General features: G+C 39.0%; 1 protein-coding gene across 6 annotated transcripts in view; it reads left to right on the plus strand.

Moving 5' to 3' along the window:
• Positions 1-20988, plus strand: part of BACH2 (BTB domain and CNC homolog 2) — a 354258-nt gene that overhangs the window by 91454 nt on the left and 241816 nt on the right. For 5 of the 6 annotated variants that reach the window (XM_053222463.1, XM_053222465.1, XM_027057248.2 and 2 more), the window contains one exon: positions 3179-3291. The gene's annotated coding sequence lies outside the window, so the exon portion shown is untranslated. The remainder of the gene's footprint in view (positions 1-3178; positions 3292-20988) is intronic. The other variant, XM_053222467.1, reaches the window with a different exon arrangement.

Genomic DNA, 20988 nt, shown 5'->3' on the forward strand with positions numbered 1-20988 from the left:
AATTCTTTTTCTTCTCTGAATCTGGTTTCATCATTTAAAAAACTACCACTCAGATCAATATCAGTACTAACTGAGAGTATTAATATAAAAGTGCATTGTACAGTTTTGAGCACTATATAGCTGTAAATATTCTTAGCAATGTTTTCCTAAAATATTTACAATCCTGGACATTAAAAGATTTTCCTTAAGAAAAAAAAAAAAAACCCAAAGGCAGTCTGCAGTGATTATCAACATTGTGTTTAAGATTCTCCATTAAGAGTCCACATCATCCTAGGCTCTGTGAGTGACAGCAAGGAAAAAAGTCTATTCATAATATTTATTAAGAACTTTCTATGTGACTAATATTTCCCTCAAAGAGTTTTTATTTTGACTTTGTTGTAGAACCAATATACATGAAAATGACATAAGAACACTTGGGGTGGTGGGGTCACAGGGGAGAATCCGTAATTGCTTTAGTGCAGACTATATACCCAAGCTCTGAGGGAGAGGGGATTGTGGCATGATTGGAGCTGGGTGGAATTTCCTTGGGGAAATTGTGTTCAAGAATCCTTGTCTGTTTTCTATTATCTTCTTGTGCCCACCTTTCCTGTGTTGATACCAATGTGTACATTTGAATGGAATTGTGACATCAGACATCTGTGCAAGGCGTTTAGAAAAGTTTCCCAGTTACGTGCTAGGCTATATAGTTTTTAAAGGTACTGAATTACATTTATTAAAAAGGAAACAGCACGTGTAGAGCTCCACTTTAAAACAGAAATGTGGGGTGCCTGAGTGGCTCAGTTGGCTAAGCATCCAAGACTCTTGATTTCAGCTCAGGTCGTGATCTCATGGTTTGAGAGATCAAGCCCCATGTTGGGCTCTGCACTGACAGTGCAGAGACTGCTTGGGGTTCTCTCTCTCCCTCTCTCTCTGCCTCTCCCCGACTCATGTTCATGTGAGCACTCTCTCCATCTCTCTTTCTCTCTCTCAAAATAAATAAACATTAAAAAATTTTTTTAATAAAACAGAAGGGGCACCTGGGTGGCTTAATCGGTTAAGCATCTTACTTCAGCTCAGGTCTTGCTCTCACGGTTCATGGGTTTGAGCCCCGCGTCTGCTCCATGCTGACAGCTCAGAGCCTGGAGCCTGTTTCAGATTCTGTGTCTCCCTCTCTCTGTGGTCCTCCCCCACTTGCACTCTGTCTCTCTCTCTCAAAAATAAGTAAACATTAAAAAAAATAAAAATAAATTTATTAGGATCTGCTTCTGGAAACTCAAAGAGTAAAAGTTATATGCATAATTTTCTTTCAGTCATTATAAGATTGGATAGAATTAGATACTGAATTTTCTTGACTTTGAGGCATCAATTACCCAGGCGTCAGGTACATACAGGGGTGTTTGGATGTCTTTAGGCTATAAAGTCAGAATTCCAGGGTCTCTCCATGTTGTACATCATTGTTAAAATATGTTATTGCTATGACTGAATGTGGTATTTTCTTTGGAATCCCTATGTCTCAAACAGTCAAGGAGTGATTTGTAATTTCCTCTCCCTATCTTCTGATTTGTAAAGGAATTTAATAATATCACGTTCACAGAATAGTAATGTGTGTGGAGTAGGAGTTTATCTTTTGAAAATACAGATTACAAAGCCATTTTCTTAATGGTGAAAGATGTTCACTTAGGAAATATAGCCTTGGACTTCTCTGTGTCCTCAATTCAGCAGACACACCAGGGCCTCATGTCATTCTCCAGTAGACAAAGGCTGAGTACTAAGAACTGAAGGTGATTATGATTAGTGGGATTATGACTTCTGTTTCTTTTCCTATTGAACACTTTCTATATTGTTACTGTATTATTATTAAAAATTGGGGTCACCTGGGTGCCTCAGTGGTTTGAGCCTCCTACTTTTGATTTCACTTCAGGTCATGATCTCATGGTTTGTGAGTTCGAGCCCTGCATCTGGCTCTGTGCTGACAGTGCAGAGTCTGCTTGGGATTCTGTCTCTCTCCCTCTCTCTCTGCCCCTCCTCTGCTTGCTCTCTCTCTCTCTCTCAAAATAAAGAAATAAACCTAAAAAATTAAAAAATAAAAATAAAATGTATTTTAAAGCCCTGCAGTTGCCTTTAAACCTGTAATTCTAGTCTTTATGGAAAGGTTCAGATACATAAACACTTCCCAGATGCAACCAGGAAAAAGCAACACAGAAATAAGGTGATTACAAGGAACCTTACAATGTTTGTTCTATCAAATTCACCCATAAACATCTTTCAAAGAAAAGGCTACAGGTCTAATTAAGGGGTTGAAGACATGTTCTTTCTTATTTTTCCTTAATATTTGATAAAGTAAGAACCCTGGAGCAGTACAATAACTGTTTTACTCTAATATGTAATTCAAGTGAATCAAAAAACCTCCCTAAAGAACCAGTAGCATGGATAAAAACAGGGACCCTTATTCCATTTGAGGGGATGTTAAATCATCTGGTTCATTTGGCCCATGGGAAACTGACCGCCTGGATTCCCTTATGGTAGGGGCTCTGTGGAAGGTCCTATCTATTAAGCCCTGACCGTGGTACAACCAGTCTTCAGCGAATGCTTGTCTGTTCCTTTATTCCTTGTAGGCAGCAGGGAAGGCATTGAGGTCTGGCACAAAGTAAGTGCTGCTTACACGCTAGATCCTTTCTCCTCCCAAGGAAGCGCATGCCTGAGCTAGAAACTCTTAAATAACTGACCTCTCTGGCTTATTGATCACTATATCCTCAGTACCCTGCACCTAGTAAGTACTGAGAAAATAGTAGTTGAATGAATGTTCTTGTTTCTGTGTATCTGCAGTTACTCTGAGCATATAATACCCAGCTTTTCCTTGGCCACTGGCACGTCCAATATCTGTGACCTTAAGACTTTTGATTTGATTCTCTAGAATCTAGAATTTGATTCTCTGACCTGTGCTGTCCAATATGGTAGTCACTAACCACATGTAGCTATTTACATTTAAATTTAATTAAAATCCCATAAAATTTAAAATTCAGCCCTTGGCTGCACTAGCCACACTTTAAATGCTCACTAGCCACATGTGGCTAGTGGTTACCATAGTGGACAGTACAGGCATGGAGCATTGCCATCATGGCAGAAAGTTCCACTGGACACAGAACTGCTCTGTGTCTTCCTGAGAGCCAGCTGATGGATTTCCTCTTTGTGTTTGCAGTGCAGCTGTCTGCTTCGGGAAGTGAGGTCTACAGCAACGAGGAGAATCTTCCAGAGCTGCCTCGCACTGTGACATGTCTGAGCCCTTGCTCCAGTCCCTGCAACATGAACAAGGTAAGAGATATTTTTGGGAATCAGCCTTTGTGTCTTCTTTACAGTACCCTGATTTTTCTGGGTATGTAATGTCTTCCCATGGTGTGAGGAGGTTGCTTCTCCTGCCACAGATATTCCAGAGGTTGGAGACTTGTGTGACCCCAGCAAGTGGTGTTTATAGGCAGGGTCACAGGAGGTGGCGGCCATGCTGTGGTTGTATAGTCTTACGGATATGTCACTGTGTTTGTCAGAGGCTTCTGGTTGACTGAAATATTGGTTGCTAATATAACTGCCTTGGCATGAATGTTGGAAGATTGAGGCGCTGGAGCCAGACTACCTGGGTTTAAATATCAGCCCTTCCAGATACTAGCTTTGATGGTCTTGGACAAGGGGCTTAATTTCTCTGTGCCTCAATTTCCCCATCTGCCCATCTGTAAAATGCTGATGATAATAGTACCTACCTTGTAGGGTTGTCAGAAGGATGAAATGAATTAATATGTGCACCATATTAACTTAATATAGTACCTATCTACATTATAAGCATTTGACAAATATTTACTGTTGTTGTTTTTGATGTTGGGGACACTGTTGTCCCTTAGACATTTCTGCAAGAGAGTCTTAGGTGTATCTACAACATTTCCATTTATTCCTTGTTTGACTTGGCAAGTAGCAAGTGATTACCAGATGGGCCCTGAGGGATGAACAATGAATGGGGCTTGGGTTTTGCCTGTGGCGGGTGACAGGCTTGGGGGGAGTGTGGCTAGTGGTTTTAATTAAATATGTACCAGGAACTCTGGAAGCACAGAAGAAACATCCAACCTTGGGAGATATGGAAGGGACAGCATAGAGGAGGTGACATTTTGAGTCAGATCCTGATTGATAAATGGTCATTTCTTAGACAAAGAAGTAGGGCAGAGCATTCCAGGTAAAGGAAACAGGCTATGTTTAGGCACAGAAGCATATGAGAAAGTCTGGTGTGTTTAGAGAACAAAGAGCTTGGTACAGCAGGATTTCTCCTCAACACTGTTAACCTCAACACTGTTAACATTTGGACTGGGTAATTCTTTATAGTGAGAGGCTGTCTTCCACATTGAAGGATATTCAGTAGCATCCCCTTTCTCCCACTTGAGTTGTGACAACCAAAAAAAACCCACACATTGGCATTGGCCAGTGTCCATCCCTTGGGGGGACACAAATACCCCTGGTTGAGAATCACTGCAGTGGTGGAAGATGGTAGATATGAGTCCAGAGAAGGAGGTTAAGTGTCCAATTCTGAGAGCCACTGAAGGATCCAAAACAAGGGAGAGACATTTCCAGAGGTCTACAAGAAGAGGTTAATTTATCACATTAGCTATGGGTTGTGATGCAGTTGGACAGCGCTTTTAGACAGTGGCCTTCAAAAGGTATTATGGAGAAAGCCCATTTTATTTGTTGAGATTCTTTTACTAAGAACCCTTTTCAGCGGTAATTTTTCTCATGGCCATTTGTTTAGTCTTCTCAGGGTGGCTGCATAACCCTACTAGAAGAGACCAGAAAATAATAAGCAATTGTTTTTCAGGGATTTTCATTTGGCTAAGTTAAGCCTAAGAGAAGGAAACCTTCCACCCACCACGCCCCACCCCCCACCCCCCGCCCCCATTGGCTTAAATACTTACCTTTAAGCAGTTTTTGAGAAGAGAGCTCTTGGAACACTGGAAAGTAGCAGGTATTCCACCCCAAGGTCATGACTGGAGCGTGGGGAAGAGATTCATCACTGTGGTCTTTGCAAACCTTGGCTTCTATTAGTTAGAGTCTGGTGTACTGAAATGCTAAGACAACTCTTGGGAAATCTCTGATTGGCAGGCACAGCTTGCTATGATGGCCCTGCCCTGAGTTTCTCCAGAGCAGTTCAAGGCCTGATGTCATGGTTTGGCTCTTGATACACAGCTGGGAACCAGACTCCTCAGACATTTCAAGTGTCTCAGTAGGTGTGTCTGTTGCTTTTGGGAAGTTATGTTCCGTCTAAGTGGCCCAATGAATGCTTTATTTTATGTTATTTTAATTTAAAGTAGTGATTAAGCATGATGTGTAACCTTCATAGGTCAGCATTTTTCTTATGGGTTTCTTGGCATAAGACAAAGAATAGATTACCCTCTGGGGAGGAAATAGATCTTCTCAGTGTAAGTAAAACCAGACAATCATCTCATCAATTAGGATATGTAAGTTAGAATGCTGGAAATATTTTTGTGGGTGTGATTGATTTTCTAGGTAGATTTGTTCCTAGAAAGTTGGAGACATTTTAATTGTGCACTTCCCACTTACTTGGACATACACTCTAATAACTCTTTTTCCTTCCCAAACCCCTGCTAGCTTACGGGACACTTTAACTGGGGAGGTGTCAGGATGCAGCATGACAGAATATTCTAGGGTCCAGTGTAATTGCTGTGAAGTGACAGGGCAGTTCTGATCACAGTGAGGCATTGACATCTATCTCTCTTTGGGGTTATTTAGAGATGATCTCTCTAGAAAACAACAGGAATTGCCCCCATGGCCATTGGTCAAATGAATTAACCCTTTGTCTGCCTAATATAATCAGGCTAACCTGATAGTGAACTGCTGTCCACCAGGTAGGGCCGTCATTACTCATATTCTTGAACTTCTATGTGTAGCAGAGTCTGGGGACACACCAGGAAGGGGTACACTTCCAACCCTCAGACAGCTAGCACTGGTGCATCCTAATAAGATTAATACAGAGTGGATAGTGGATACCCCCACATTTATTCACCTTTTTAATGTTATAAACAGGCTTTAATAGTTGTACATTTTGGGCTTCATGTTCTAGCCTAACATGTTAGAGGAATTATGGGTGCACAAGTTTTCCCAGGCCACTCACTCTCCCTAGCTCTCATCCAATCTTGAAGACCCATCTTTCCAAGTTCCATATTCTCCATAGATCTTTTTGTAAGAGCTGACTTTCCAATCTTTATATTGACCCAAAACTTTGTAATAAGGATTTAACTTTAAGTTTTGTCAGAAGTTTCTATCCTCTCTACTTTCTCAGGCATTCCCTAGTTAATATGTATAAATACAGCTTTTATAATACAAATGTTTGCTAGTAAGAAGGACTATGTTATTTACATATTATCATGCTGTAAAGAAAGATTTTAGTGTGTTACTTAAAAAATGATAGCCAAATGGGAGGCAAGTTAGACAGGATGGGATTTTGTAGAGGCAAATTGGGCAGAATGATGTACATTGAGTACATACCACTATGTTAGTTCCCAAAACCACACTAACAGGAAACAGTGTTCTGCTCTTGAAAGATATCTCTTCCTAGCAGCAACCTTGGAATTACAATTTTAAACTCTTTCCCTCATGGTCGTCATTTTCATGAAGGCATATCACATGCTGTTGTCTGCCTTGAATTTATGAGGACACTCCATCTGATTGAAATTAATCGATTTTTCCGTTATTATACAGAATGCCCCCCCCCACACACACACACAGTGAAAATGAATCTTCTTGAGAACTGTTTCTTCCTTCTTATGTTCAAATAAAGCCAGATCTGATTGCTATTGCTTGGACAAATGCCATAGCATCAAATGAAGTTGAGTAGTATCTCTTATCTCTCTTGGTGGGTGGATGCTATTGTTTTGCTTAATATCTACCCAACAGAATTTTTTCTCTGAATATTTTACTGTGCCAAGTTTGAGGCAGTTTCACCTTTACACTCAGATCAATATCTCTACAGTCAACTAAAGAGTAAAACTGAAATTGAGTTTCTGCCTTCGTTTAAAGTTTTTCTTTCTTGGCACCTCCTTAATACGAAGCAGTGAAATTCAGAACTCATCACTCCTGGCTCTCCACCTGGCATACACATGACTCTTGATTAAACATCAGCTTCCCCAACACACCCTTACGGTGTGTATTGTGTACCACGCACTGTGCTTGTGAGACATCAGTGAACAAAACAAAGGTCTTTGCCATCCAGAGCTTCTGTTCTGCCCAAAGTAAGGAGAGTCATCTTACTTCGGAGGTTTTAACGTTTTAACACACACCTAACATTAAAACTTTTTCCATTTTAAACTTCTTTCACTTGAGCAAGTTGACAGAGCTACTGGATGTGATACAAGGAATTGATGACTAATAAACATAGAAGATTTTCTCTTCCCCTCTCTAGGACACTCTTGGTGGTATCACCAAATGGCCCATCTATATCGAGTGTATCTCCACCCTTGTTTTTCTGCAGGCAATGGCCAAGTCCCCTTTGTGGAAGACTTTGAAGAAATATTGCACACGTCTGAAACTAGGGACAGGGAAGAAAATGCAAATAAAAATTAATCATTCCTCCCTGGAATAAAGAAGGCCTTATTAATTTCTAGTGGTAGAAATTATAAAGGTAGAAATTATACAAGGCATTCTGAATTACCCTAAAGACAAAAGACATGCCAGAGCAATCTTTACAACATGTACGACACAGAGTTAAATTAGCTAATTTAGTAAGAGTTCTTACAAATTAGTTAAGATAAAGATGAGTGCTCTGATAGAAAAGGGGCAAAGAACAGAAAGATAAAAACCAGTAAATGAAAAAATATAATCAAAAAATAACATAAGAAAATGTTCAACCTCAACAGTTATCAAAGAAATGCAAACTAAAGCAATGAAGTAGCATTTTCTACCTACACATTGATGAGGATTTGTAAAATGTATTTGGTGAAAGTAGGAATGAGACTCTCGGGCTCTCCCAGACACAGTGAAAGAACATATTTCTCAAGGGAATTTAGACAATGTGTATCAAAGCCTCAAAAATATACACACCTTTGGGCTTAGAAATTCCATTTCTGTAACAGTTACCCAAAGACCATTGCCATGGATGTGTGCAAAATTTGAGCTAAGATGTTCATCAGATATTATGATAATAGTAATTATAAAAGTAACAACTGTGGTACAGCCATACAATAAAAATACCAGGGAGAGATGAAGGAATATTTAATGACATAAAAACATGTTTTAAATAAATTGTGGAGAAGGCAGGTTATATAACAATATGTATAGTTTTATTATTATTTCATTATTTATTTATGTTTATTTATTTACTTTTGAGAGAGAGATAGAGAAAGAGAGCAGGGGAGGGGCAGAGAGAGAGAGGGACAGAGAGAGAATCCCAAGCAGGCTCTGCCCTGTCAGCGCAGAGCTTGATGCAGAGCTTGAACTCACAAACCATGAGATCATGACCTGAGCCAAAACCGAGAGTCAGATGCTTAACCGACTGAGCCACCCAGCACCCCTCATTATTTCATTTTTAAAAAACATACATGTCTGCCCACAGAAAAGAAAGTTGCAGATACATCATAATATTAAGAGCATTATCTTCTTTTTGCTTGTATGTTCTAAATTTCTTTTGCAATGTACTTTCTTTCATACTAAAAATAATATATAAAAAGACATTAAGTTATATTTTAGATATGAACTTCACTATATTAAAAAAATTTGATGTTTATTTATGTTTGAGAGAGAGAGAGAGAGAGAGAGTGAGTATGGGGAGGGGCATAGCGGAAACACAGAATCCAAAGCAGGTTCCAGGCTCTGAGCTCTCAGCACAGAGCCCAACGTGGGGCTTGAACTCATGGACTGTGAGATCATGACCTGAGCCGAAGTCAAATGCTCAGTTGACTGAACCACCCCAGGTGCCCCAAACTTCATTATATTTTTAAATATTCATGGTAAAAAGGCTGAAAGGATATTGCCCAGAAAGTTGGCAATGGTTTTCTCAGAGGGTGGGTACATGGTATGTATTTGTTTTTATTTTTAAAAATATTTTTCTATATTTTCAACTTTCCCACCATAAGTAGTTGTATATATGATTGTAAGTCAGGAAAAAAAGCAAGGATTTTAAAGGAAATACCACTTTAGTTGTTTTGCATTTGAGGTATGAATGGATGAAGGTATTTAGTGACAGATGAAAAGAAAAAAAGAGAGAGCCCTTGGGAAAAACAGAGGTTTGAACTTGGGAATGATTCTGTTTGACGTATTACCAGAAAGGAGGTTTTTAATGTGCTAATGGTTTGGGGGCAATAGTAAAAAGAGAAATGCTCTAGAAAAAGATATTGTCCTTTGATTCAGTGACTCAAAACTTTTAAATGGCATTACATCATCTTACTCATTATGCGTCATTTCTTCATCCAGCTCTTCAAAAGACTTTGCTGATGTATACAAGTTTAGACCAGTGGTTCTCAAACTATGGTTTGGGAACGCCTGGGGAGCCCATTCACAGGCCACCTGCAAGGTCAAAACTACTTTCATAATAATATTAAGACTTTTTTTTTTTTTGGCCTTTTCTTGAGTATACATTCAGTACAGTTTCTCAAGAGGCTACATGGCATGCAATGACATTCATCCCCATGGTGGCTGTTGAGATGTATGCTTGTGTTTTCATGTTCCAAATATCGCAGTTTTAATTTTTAATTAGGTGAACATTGATAGAAATAACTGACATAAACAGAAGTTCCTTAAAGTCTGCAGTAATTTTTAAGCATGTCCTGAGATAGGAGTTTGAGACCCAGTAAGCTAGACTATGCCTATGTCCTGTATTTGGCAGTTTTTGTTCTTTTTTCAAAATATTTTTTATTTATTTTTTGGGAGAGCGCAATTGAGGGAAGGGCAGAGAGAGGGGGACAGAGGATCTGAAGCAGGCTCTGTGCTGACAGGCTGCCAGCAGCAGGACCAATGTGGGGCTCAAACTCACAAACCATGAGATCATGACCTGAGCCAAAGTTGGATGCTCAACTGACTGAGCCACTCAGGTGCCCCTTGGTAGTTCTTATTCTAAGAAGCTGGACCCTGGACTGTGAGCATTAAGTGCCCTGGACATTATAGCACATCTGTTCTCACCTTCTACATCTTTAAGGAGAAAATGTCCTTAGTCCTTATTTGAAAAAAAAAAAAAAAAAAAAGGCTTTATAGAGTTGGTGAGGCTAAATGGAACATTGTTGGCATAAGGCCAGTGTAGCACCTGTGTTACATGTAAGTCAAATTCTGCTAAATGTGGGGTGTATAGAAATGATGAAATTGGACCTCTGTTCTCTTTCATGTGCATCACACTGGCAGATTCAGTGAATTCTTAGGAAGAAAACAGGAATATAATTCCCTTCTTAGAGGTATGGGAGTGCAAACTTCAATATAATGTAGTGGATAGTCGATTGGATATGAAGTAGGAAGTAAGACAAATGTAAAAGAATTAACTGAATATGCTTATGCTTATTTGTTGCTAAAATATTTGCATGTATATTGTTTGTTTGTGCATGTAAATACAGATAAAACATACATGCTATTTGAGAAATGCTTCCTGTTACACGTAGAATGATCTCTGGATACAGTCATTTCCACCATGGAAGCAACATTGACGTTTTTATGTCAGTACCAAGGCCTCGCCTCCTTTCTCCTTAACAGAAGCACATTTCAGTTGGTCTCCTAGGTGTGCAGCCCACCTCTGAATTTCAGAGGAGCTCATGGTGGAACAGCGTTCATGGCCCATTCTCTGAGAAGCAGTCTTCATGGTCCAGGGTATACATTGGGAATCTGAACTTTTCTGTCCAGAGAATTTGAGCACCAGATGAATAAGTCTGGAAGTCAGCGCCAGCCCTAAGGCCACGCTCACCCACTGCAGGATTCACGTGGATATGACAGTACCTTGACTTGAGGGTGGAGGTGTCAGTGGCCTGACTTAACAGCTCCCAGTCATGTCAGAAAAGATGAAGGAGCATCTGAACAGGTAGGAGGCAAATTAAGGCTTTGGAGTGGAAAGGCTGGACTTCTGGTTTAAGATCATAAGGGCCCCACAGCAGAAGAGATATGTTTTGACATGACTGTAATATAATTTCAAATCTGAGAGGACTAGTTTTGAACCATGATAAGCCCATTGAAATGTGGCCATAGTTACTGACCATAAAATAGGTTTCACCTGAAGGAAAGAAGATATTCAATTTCACCTTTTCTTCAGTGGCACTTTACACACATTGTGATCGTTGGTTTTGGGATCTTGCTCATCCCTGTTTCTTGAAGATTTAAGGAATAGCGCCTAGGATTTTCTTGAGTATTACAAGTTTTTGCACTCTTAATTGACGAACTGCCCCATGCCAGCCTTCATGTGGAGTTTTAATTAAATGTTGACAGAACTGGTGGTTACTCGTTCTGCATCACCATAGTGAACTAAGCCCACACAAGCCCACAGCATAATTAGACAGGTCCTTTGGACATGTGATGTGTGCTGGGACCTCTCTCTTTGATGCTGTTGGTGGCCAGGTTCCTGTAACAAAGAGGCCAGTGAATTCTGACCTTTGTGAATCTGTCTTCCAAGTCCTCAACCCTGCCCTTTTTCTCTCAATTAGTAGGTCTTAATGGGTACAATTAAGTTACATCCTATTTAGTTAATTGGTGATTGGAACCATAACTATTTAGGTACTTAATCTGTGGCTTGTCCATCTTTAGAATATTAATAAGCAAGTTGAGTTGCCTGATGTTGCGAACATCTCATCTCAAACAATGGTATCGCTGTGTATAAGGCGAAATGCATAACTGAGAGGTTACTTCCAACCCAGCTTATTAATTTCAGTACCTAATACTTCAAATTGTCCTTTTTTCCCTCTCTGTTTTTTTTTTTTTTTTTGTCATACAGTGGTCTTACAGCATGTAGCTCTTTGCTCATATTCTTTCCAATTCCCTTTTTTGTCTTTTGTCTCTATAACATAAGCCTGACATTTTTTTCTATAAGATGTTTCCAGAGAACATTGTGCTTTTGAATATATGTGCACCATTGGCTTCATTCTTAAAAACCACATAATGGGTGATAAAATTAATAAATGTGCTAGAGAAGGAGAGATGCCTGTTTAGAGTATATAAAACTACATTATTTTGCAGACATTCCTCAGTTAGTGTTCAGAAGACATACTTCTAGTCTCTCATAAATGGCAATGTTTAGGTTTTAATGAAAAAAATTAGATTTTACTAATCACAGTTTATATGTTCTTCTAGGTTATTTATTTGATTGTCCTTTTTTTATGGAATAGTTTTGTAACTTCTTACCACCCTCAGATTTTCACAAAATGGCATTATCCTGAGAGGCTAGTCTCCATTAGATATAAATATAAGTACTTGATTAAGATACCCAGCCCTAGCCAGAGAGATAAAGTGTCATCACATGTCACAGTGATCAAGGAGCACCTGTTAATTAGGACAATAGAATCACTGCAATGAGTTTTGCAGGAAAACAAAGGTTGGTTGTAGTTAGCAATATCTGCATCTTTTGTTTTTTCTGAAATCCATAAACAATTTGTTGTGACAGCTCTAGGCTGGGATTATGGCATTTTGGATGGGGTCTGATTATAGCTAAAATAGACGTATGTATTGAAGATCAGAAGAGGAATATTAACAATTGAAATTTTGTGAAAGACGGGTGCTGGTTCATTGTAATAATTTCCCCAAAGGCACATTAGTAATGCTGCTAAATACAGACTTTAATAGACTTTAATAGTGTGTACTTTAGAGGCCTGATACACAAAGGAATAATGTATAAAACATTCATTATGGAAAATTGCTACCTTTTTTATTTAATAAGAAATCTGTTGAAACAAAACTATTGCACTGCCTGTGGCATTATGTTCCTGGGTATTAGCAGACTGAAGAATAATTGCTACCATCTTTTTTACATTTTTTTTTTACCTATTCTAATCAAGTTGCAATTATATTTACTTATTTGTTCCATGAATGAAAATGGGGATTAAAAAAAAAAGTATTTGCATTGGATGGACGCTTGTTCAAATTGTGGCTCAGCCTCCCATTACCTGTGTAATCTTGGGCACGTACTTTACCATCAAATTCCATTTCTTCTCTTGCACACTGGGGATTGCTCTACTTACCTTGGAAGGTCATGGTCAGAGAAGTTAAATGTTGACGTGGTGGAGGCTCCATATAATAGGCATTCAATAAATGGCTTCCTATTATGATTACTTTCTACATCTATTTCTCTTTACATTGCTTGTTTCTATGGATGATAGTTGTTGGGGAGGGGACAGCAGGAACGGGGCGAGAGTAAGAAAAAGCAATTAAAAAGAAGCCTCGGTAAGCAGCTCTGTCGCCAAGCCTTGCATTGGATTTCAATTTGATTTTAATGTGCTGCTGCTGAGAGCCATGCTGTTGAAAAAGAGAGGAGAGTAAGAAGCAGATGCTCCGGGAAGAACAGTGGGGCATTTATCTCTTTTAATGAGATAACATCATTAGAGTGACAAAGTGCAGTGAATCGATACTCGAAATGGACTGGTGCTATCTTCCCAAAGTGTGCCGATTGTTATACTTCACAGCCTTAGAATCTGCTGAATCACGAATTCTGTCTTCTCTGTTATTGGAGCCACCGACTTTGATCTCACAGAATGGATCCACACCTTAGGGAATCTCCACAAGAGCAGGAACACGGACTAATTGGATAAATGAGAAAAATCCAGGGTGATTTATAAGTTGCCCTGTAATCAGCGAACCTCAGAGAAAAGGAGGTTGGGCTTCTTTTTTTCCCTTTGGCTTTAAATGGCCGTGCATCCAACTCTTGTCCCCTCTGCCCGCTCTCCTTGCTCTCCGTCTGCTTCTTGGTGTAGTGTCAGAAACACTAATCATGTCAGACTGTGACACTGACAGCCCTGACATTCACAACAAAGAGACAAGAAGGAGAGAGAGAAAGAGAGACCTCGGAGGGGGAAGGTGAGGAAAAGCAGCAGGGGAAGTAGTTTTTCTTGCACATAAAACCCATAGCTGCAAAACCACCAGTGTTCTGGATATATCACATCCAAGGAAAATTAAAGAAGGAGCGAGGTGAATTCTGATGGAGATAAAATTAGGCTGGGAAGATTTTGTGCTACTATATTTTCCCTCTTGGATTTCAGTGTGTAGCCTACATTATAGTTGGCTGTGGCTATGATTTCTTCTCACCAAGAAAAAAAAAAAGCTATTAAAATATTCCTTTCCCTTTGCCTACCCCAGTTTTTCTCTTTGAAACAAAGCAAAGTTAAGCACAGATCTTAGCAGGAAATGTATGCTCTCTAAGGTTTTCCATTGACCAGATTCCCATGGTTTAATCTGAACAATAGCTGCTTCAGGAAAGAAGTCATTTGTGAGAGATGTTTTCTGACCATGACAAAGCGGACTTGGGGACTGTTCAGTGTCATCCCCCCACTGCCTTACCTTGGCCTCCCCAGCACCTGTCAGCTGCAGGAAATGCTTATGTTACTGGGCAATTTGGAGGGGGCTGACTATGGCCAGGCCTTCCAAACACCCCTGAGGTTTCTCTCTCCCTCAGGCACTTTTTTCCTTTTGGAGTTATTCTGGTGAATGGTCACAGGTCTCTGTCTTGGATCAGTCATGACCTGGAAACCTGCTGCCACAGCTCACATGTGTTTTGAATCCAGATGCTGTGATCTAAATTGAGCTCTGAGCTCAGGCTGAATCATCCTAGCTTTCTGTAAACACAAGAATCCAGCTGCCAGCTCAGCTTTTGAGGCATTTTGAATTAAAACTTGGTCTTAGGTAAGATATCCTTTTACTTTTTCATCACACAAGAAAAAAAAACATAATCAAAAAATGGAAAATGATGTACTTTGCCATGTTAGTTACCTTATCATAAAGGAAGTACATTTTTTGTCTGTATTTGAGGACAAAGGGTCTTGGTTACATAGTGACTTCTCTTCAGATTGATTACAAATAATATTAATTGAGAACTGTGGAAAAAACTGAGCCCTCATTCTTGTCATTGGTTCCCAAGTAAAACTCTATACACTTGGGCCACTTGGAAGAAATGCCCCTCTGAATTTATTTAAAAAAAAAATTAAGTGAATTATAACATCATTTACACTATGTATAGCAACCTTGACATTGTGATTTATTTAAAATTCTTGAGGCAATTCTACTTCTACTGGCAGAGGAGAGTACATTTGTACCCTGGGGAGGATTTGGGGAAATTACCCCAAAATATCTTCCTGTAAACTCACAATTTTTTTGAAGTTCCTTTTTATCCTAAAAATTTACATGGATTTTATATTCTCTGTGATATGTCCATGGTGGGTTTTTTTTTTCATGTAAAATAACTTTAAAAATTACTTGCAAGTTAAATTGCTTAGTTAAATATTATATCAGGTAATTTAGATGTTATAATGAATAAGCCCTCAAAATTCATGGTTTGACACCATGAAAGTTTGCTTTCTTACTAAAGTATCAATCCAGGGCAGGTCCTTATGGTCAGTGCATTGCTTTTATTCAGCAATTATTCAGGAATCCTGAACTCAGACTCTTTCCATCCTCCAGCCTTACCATCTGTATTAGGTTTCTAGAATGCTGTATCTGGGTGCCTTAGATAACAGAAATTTATTGTCTCACAGTTCTGGAGGCTAGAAGTCCAAGATCGAAGCTGAGGACTGGTTCTTTCTGAGGGCTGAGAGGGAAGGATCTATTCCAGGCCTCTTTCCCTGGCTTGCAGATGGCTGTCTTCTCCCTGTGTCCCTTTGTACCATCTTCCCTCTATTCCTGCCGTGTCCAAATTTCCCCTTTTTATAAGGACACTGGTCATATTGAATTAGGGCTCACCCTATTCCAGTATGACCTCATCTTAACTACTTACACCTATAATGATCCTATTTTTGAATAAAGGCACTTTCTGGTGGTTAGGACTTCAACATATGAATGTGAGGTGGAGGGCACAATTCAACCCATAATGTCATCTATGGAGGCTTTTGATTGTCTGCATCTGGCTGGTGGAAGAGAAAGCACAAAGAAGGAACATTCACTTTTTAATCGCCATAGCCTTGAAGTGACTTGGTGCTTTTCTCTTCATATTCCATTGGTGAGAACGAGTCACATGACCCCACCTGAATGCAGGGGGCTTGGGGTCTGTGGCTGAGTAGTGACTGGGCTAAGTGGCTCCAGGCACAGGTGTGTGCACATGAGCCATCCCATCATTCTAGGAAAAGATGTCATCTGTGTCCCATTTCTTCCAGTGCTCTTGAGCATGGCCATCATAGGGCACTGAAAGAGGTTTCAAGAGTATCCAGGTTTGAAAATTCCATTCTGCCATGGCTATGAATGCTTTTCAATTAGTGGTCCAAATAAATGAGTGCCTAAGGCTTACTGTTTTGTTTTCATAAGAATCTAATATATTCTTCAGTGATTTTTATTTACAGTATTAATGGGTACCTTCTTTTCCTTATGAAACTAGTGAAATCCAAATTAATGAGGTTTTACTCTCAGCCAAAAAATTTAACTTGTGGTTAGAATGATTTCCTACATTACAGTAACTTTTTTTTTGTTGTTACATGTTCTATTGTTACTGAAAAATGATATGCATCCAAGAAGGGGAAAAAAGGATATTGTGAGTGCAGAGGACAGTTATATAACCTGCTGTACCAATCTCAAATGGCTAGACTTTAGTATTTAATTATAAAAGTCTTGTCTATCCTATCAGGTTAGTCATTATTTCAAAAGTTGAACGTGGGTTTTGTAAGTGACTAAGTAATTGCTTTGTATGTTCCTTTTCAATTACAGTAAGAAGTCATGAATTCTCTACATTTAGAACTGCTAAAAATTATTTAGATTTGCCTGTTGAATAGGTTTCTTCTAAAAAAGGACTCAGGAAAAAAATTTCCACTGTAAATTTTTGGCTTCTCAAAGTAATTTGTAAGAAATTTCCCACGAAAAAGATACTGATAGCAATTTGAAAAGGATAAGTAGAATGCAGTCTGAAAACTTGGTAGGTAGTGTGAAAACACATTAAAACCGCTGAAGCATAATATTTAATGTAGGCTTTTAGTCATGAAGTTCCATGTCAAGAAACCATTCTTTTACTGTTTTATTGTTCTGGTACTTTAAAACACTGATGTTATCTAAAGACTTAAATAAACCCATAAGTGGTACTATAGATCTCCTTTTGGTCAAAAAACATGACCGTGGTACTTTAGTAAAGGTAATCACTTGAATGATGACCTTTTAATTTTTAGTGGTAATGCTTTTTAATATGCCAAAATTAAAACAAGTATTGGAGTCATTTTAAGAATGAATTAAGGGGCGCCTGGGTGGCTCAGTCGGTTAAGCGTCCGACTTCGGCTCAGATCACGATCTCGCAGTCCGTGAGTTCGAGCCCCGCATCAGGCTCTGGGCTGATGGCTCAGAGCCTGGAGCCTGTTTCTGATTCTGTGTCTCCCTCTCTCTCTGCCCTTCCCCGTTCATGCTCTGTTTCTCTCTGTCTCAAAAATAAATAAAATGTTTAAAAAAAAAAAAGAATGAATTAAATCCTCACTCATTTAGACATTGTAAATTCAGATTTTGGAGAAGGGTCTAGGATGAAGTGTATCCTTTGTAGATTTTTGACAACTAATCATTATTTTAATTTGTTATAATAGACTATATTATTACTAATTTTCACAGCCAATTTGCAAAACTTGATATTATTCCCACTTTGCAGATGGAGGAACTCAGGTGTTTAAGTAACGAGACCAATATTACACGTCTAGATATAGAAGATCCAGTTTCTGAATTCAGATCTTACTGACTGCAAAACACAGGCACATTTTCATTCTGTCACATAGCCTTGTAGGAGAATATTTGTTGAATTGAATTTGAACAATATTAGATGAATTTGCTAAGCTAAAAGTAAAATGCAACATCCCAGAATGAATGTTTTAGTTTTGGAAAAAAAGCCATTTGCATGTGAACAAACTAATGTAGTAGTTAGAAATTAGCTCCATCTAATGATTAAAGCAGGTCTCTAGAACTTGCTAACACTTTAGTTAGTAGACTACCACTTCCTAAATAAATGAGCAGTCTATATATGATTCAGAATACTTCTTAAACATCCATTATGTGACTAACAGAGTTCTTTAGAACTCAAGTTAGGTTCCTGAAAACTAGTTTCTAATTCATGCTCTCACAGTTGCTCCCTCTCTGAATGTGCCACGTTATGCAGGTTTTATTGATTTGCAGAGGCAAACACAGAAAAAGGCAGCCTTGAACCAAGGGTGGGCCTGGCCTGAGGGCAAGATAAAGAAAAGCTGCCTATTTTCTAGTGACAAGCTCAGCTAGAACCCTAAGATAAAAGAAAGGTGTATTCCTCTGAAAACATTTCACCTTTTCACCTTTCCTAGCAACATGATAAGCCTGACTTCTGATGAAAAGGGTGATTTAGAGTTTTGAGGGGTGTCTATATCATTTTCAGTTTCATGCCATTTATGCTGTTCAGAGTTTCTGCTGTGTGACTGTGGCCAAGTCATATCACCTGTTTGAAACAGGTATGTATGAGGAAGCAGTGGGAGTGGACCAGGAGTTGGGTGTCTGTAAAATGCTAAAAATTGAGTCCCATATTTGGCATGCATATACATTTTTCTGGAGAGAATGGTTCATAGCTTATTATTACATCATATCCTCCAGGGCCTCGGCACACAAAGAAATCTATAGGCCAGATTATCTCTGAAGTCTATAGGGACTGTAGCATTCTGGTTTTCTATAAATTTTATTGTGCACAGGCTATCATGGACAGTTTGGATGAGAAAATCTGTATTCTGTCTATCTACAATATGACATGTAAGGGAAACTTGGAGTGTTTTTATTGTAGACTCCTGCTTCTCTATTCTCTAAGATGAACGTTGTGTGCATTGTAAATGTTCAATAAATGTTTGTGGATGCTGACAGAATTCTGTTATTAGCAGAATAGTCGATTAGTTAGAAGTGAGTTACAGTGTTGAATGAACATTTTTTTGTAGTCATCTGCAGTGGTAGTTTAGAGAATCATATAAAATAGCACCTTTTTTAGAGCACATGGGTGGCTCAGTCAGTTGAGCGAGCGTCTGAATTCGGCTCTGGTCATGATCTCACAGTTCCTGAGTTGGAGCCCGCATTGCGTTGGGCTTTCTGCTGTAAGCACAGAGCCCACTTCAGATCCTCTGTCCCCCTCTCTCTCTGTGCTTCCCCCTCCCCCACCAAGTGAGCCTCTGTCCCCTCTCTCTCTGTCCCTCCCCCTCTTTCCCTCTCCCCCATGCGAGTGTGTGCACACATGCTCTCTCAAAAATAAATACACATTTAAAAAATAAAAATAAATGAAATAGCACCTTGTTATTTGGAATCTCAGTTGAAATTGTTATGCCCAAAGGATGTGCAGAGTTACTAGAGTGATTCCCACAGTGAGGAAGCAGAGGCCCAGAGGTATGATGCCATACAGTTGCTCCTGCTTCGGGTCTTTTGTGGTCCCACCGAAAGGGTGGTCCCACCACTGAAGGTGGTTACACCTTCAGTGTAAGCATGTTGTCCTCCCAGAGAGCCTTCTCATGTGTCATGGCTCAGCAGATTCACCCGCCTAAAGCAAGAGCCCTATTGCTCAGCGAATAAACAGAGGGGAGAGCAAGAAAAGCACTCTAGCACCTCCTCCTTTGGTGGGAAAGAGAAAGAATTAAAGAGCATCCCTGTCCAGCTGTTCAGTTTGAATCTAAAGGAAGTCCACTTTTGAATGTGACTCATGCATTCACTGTATTGAAACAACACGCTGCTCTCTCCAAAAAATTCCAGTTCCTTTAAAGCAAATAAAAACAGCATTTCTTGGATGCTTAGATATGCCTTTCAAAAAATTAGTGATGTTTACCTACATTACTTCTCTCCAGAAATTGTATTTCATTTTTTTTTTCTGTTGGTGGATTTTAAAAATTTGCATTTCACTCCTTAACATGAATGTCTATGCGTGTTTGTGTGGCAACCATTTACTCTCTCAACTTCTGTTTAAAGTTTAGTTGTGTTTTCTTTGGAAACTTTTTAAAAAGAGAATAATAACGGTAGGCCACAGTAATATTGTTTGTCTTCAAAGTTGCTATGAACAATCACATTAAGGTTTATTTTCTGGGCCAGGACTGCAATTCAAAGTCAAAAGGAGGCCAGATGTTCACAGCAAGGCTGATTTTATTTTGGAAGCTAATTTTATTTTATTTATTTGTTAATTAATGCTAAAAGCATACTCAGAGAGGCTCCTTTTAGTGCCTTTTTTTTTTTTTTTTTTCATTTTAGGACCACCAATTCTTATTATAGCTATTTAACCTGAAACTTTCATGAATATAAATCACTTTTTAGAGTTGTCTGGGCTGGATTGGTAGTATGAAGTAACTATCAAATTTTTCAATAGAACAGAAAAAAATACAAAATATATACTATATTCTTGGAGTTTATTAGGATAGGTTTACAAAATATCACTGCCTGTTTTAGTCATGAATGAGTACACAGTATGGCACATAGTTTTCTACAATGTATATTTATGTATGTATTTTTAATAGATGTAAATATATTAGTGCCCAGGTACCAAATAATGAACACCCTCAAAATTTGAATTTCAAGGAACAGTGGCAGAAAATATCCTCACTTGAAACTGAAACTCTCAAACATCAATATAAAAATGGCTGAGATTAACTATGTGTAAAATTCCCAGAAGGTAATCCACACTGAGACAAGCCCACGGCCTGTCTACTCATTTTTTCATATCCCATCGACACAAATCAAAATGAATGTAGATAATGTTAACTAAATTTAACATTTTGGAGATTATAACATGTTAATATCAGAAGCACACCCTTAGCTTTGGGTCTGTGTGGCAGCCACCAAAAGAAGTTGGGGGACCTGAAAGTTGTAGAGATGTCCCTGATTGTTGCAGACCAATTGGCCACTATGTATTGCCAATAC

Source organism: Acinonyx jubatus, chromosome B2, assembly GCF_027475565.1.
Source record: "Acinonyx jubatus isolate Ajub_Pintada_27869175 chromosome B2, VMU_Ajub_asm_v1.0, whole genome shotgun sequence".
NCBI lineage: Eukaryota > Metazoa > Chordata > Mammalia > Carnivora > Felidae > Acinonyx > Acinonyx jubatus.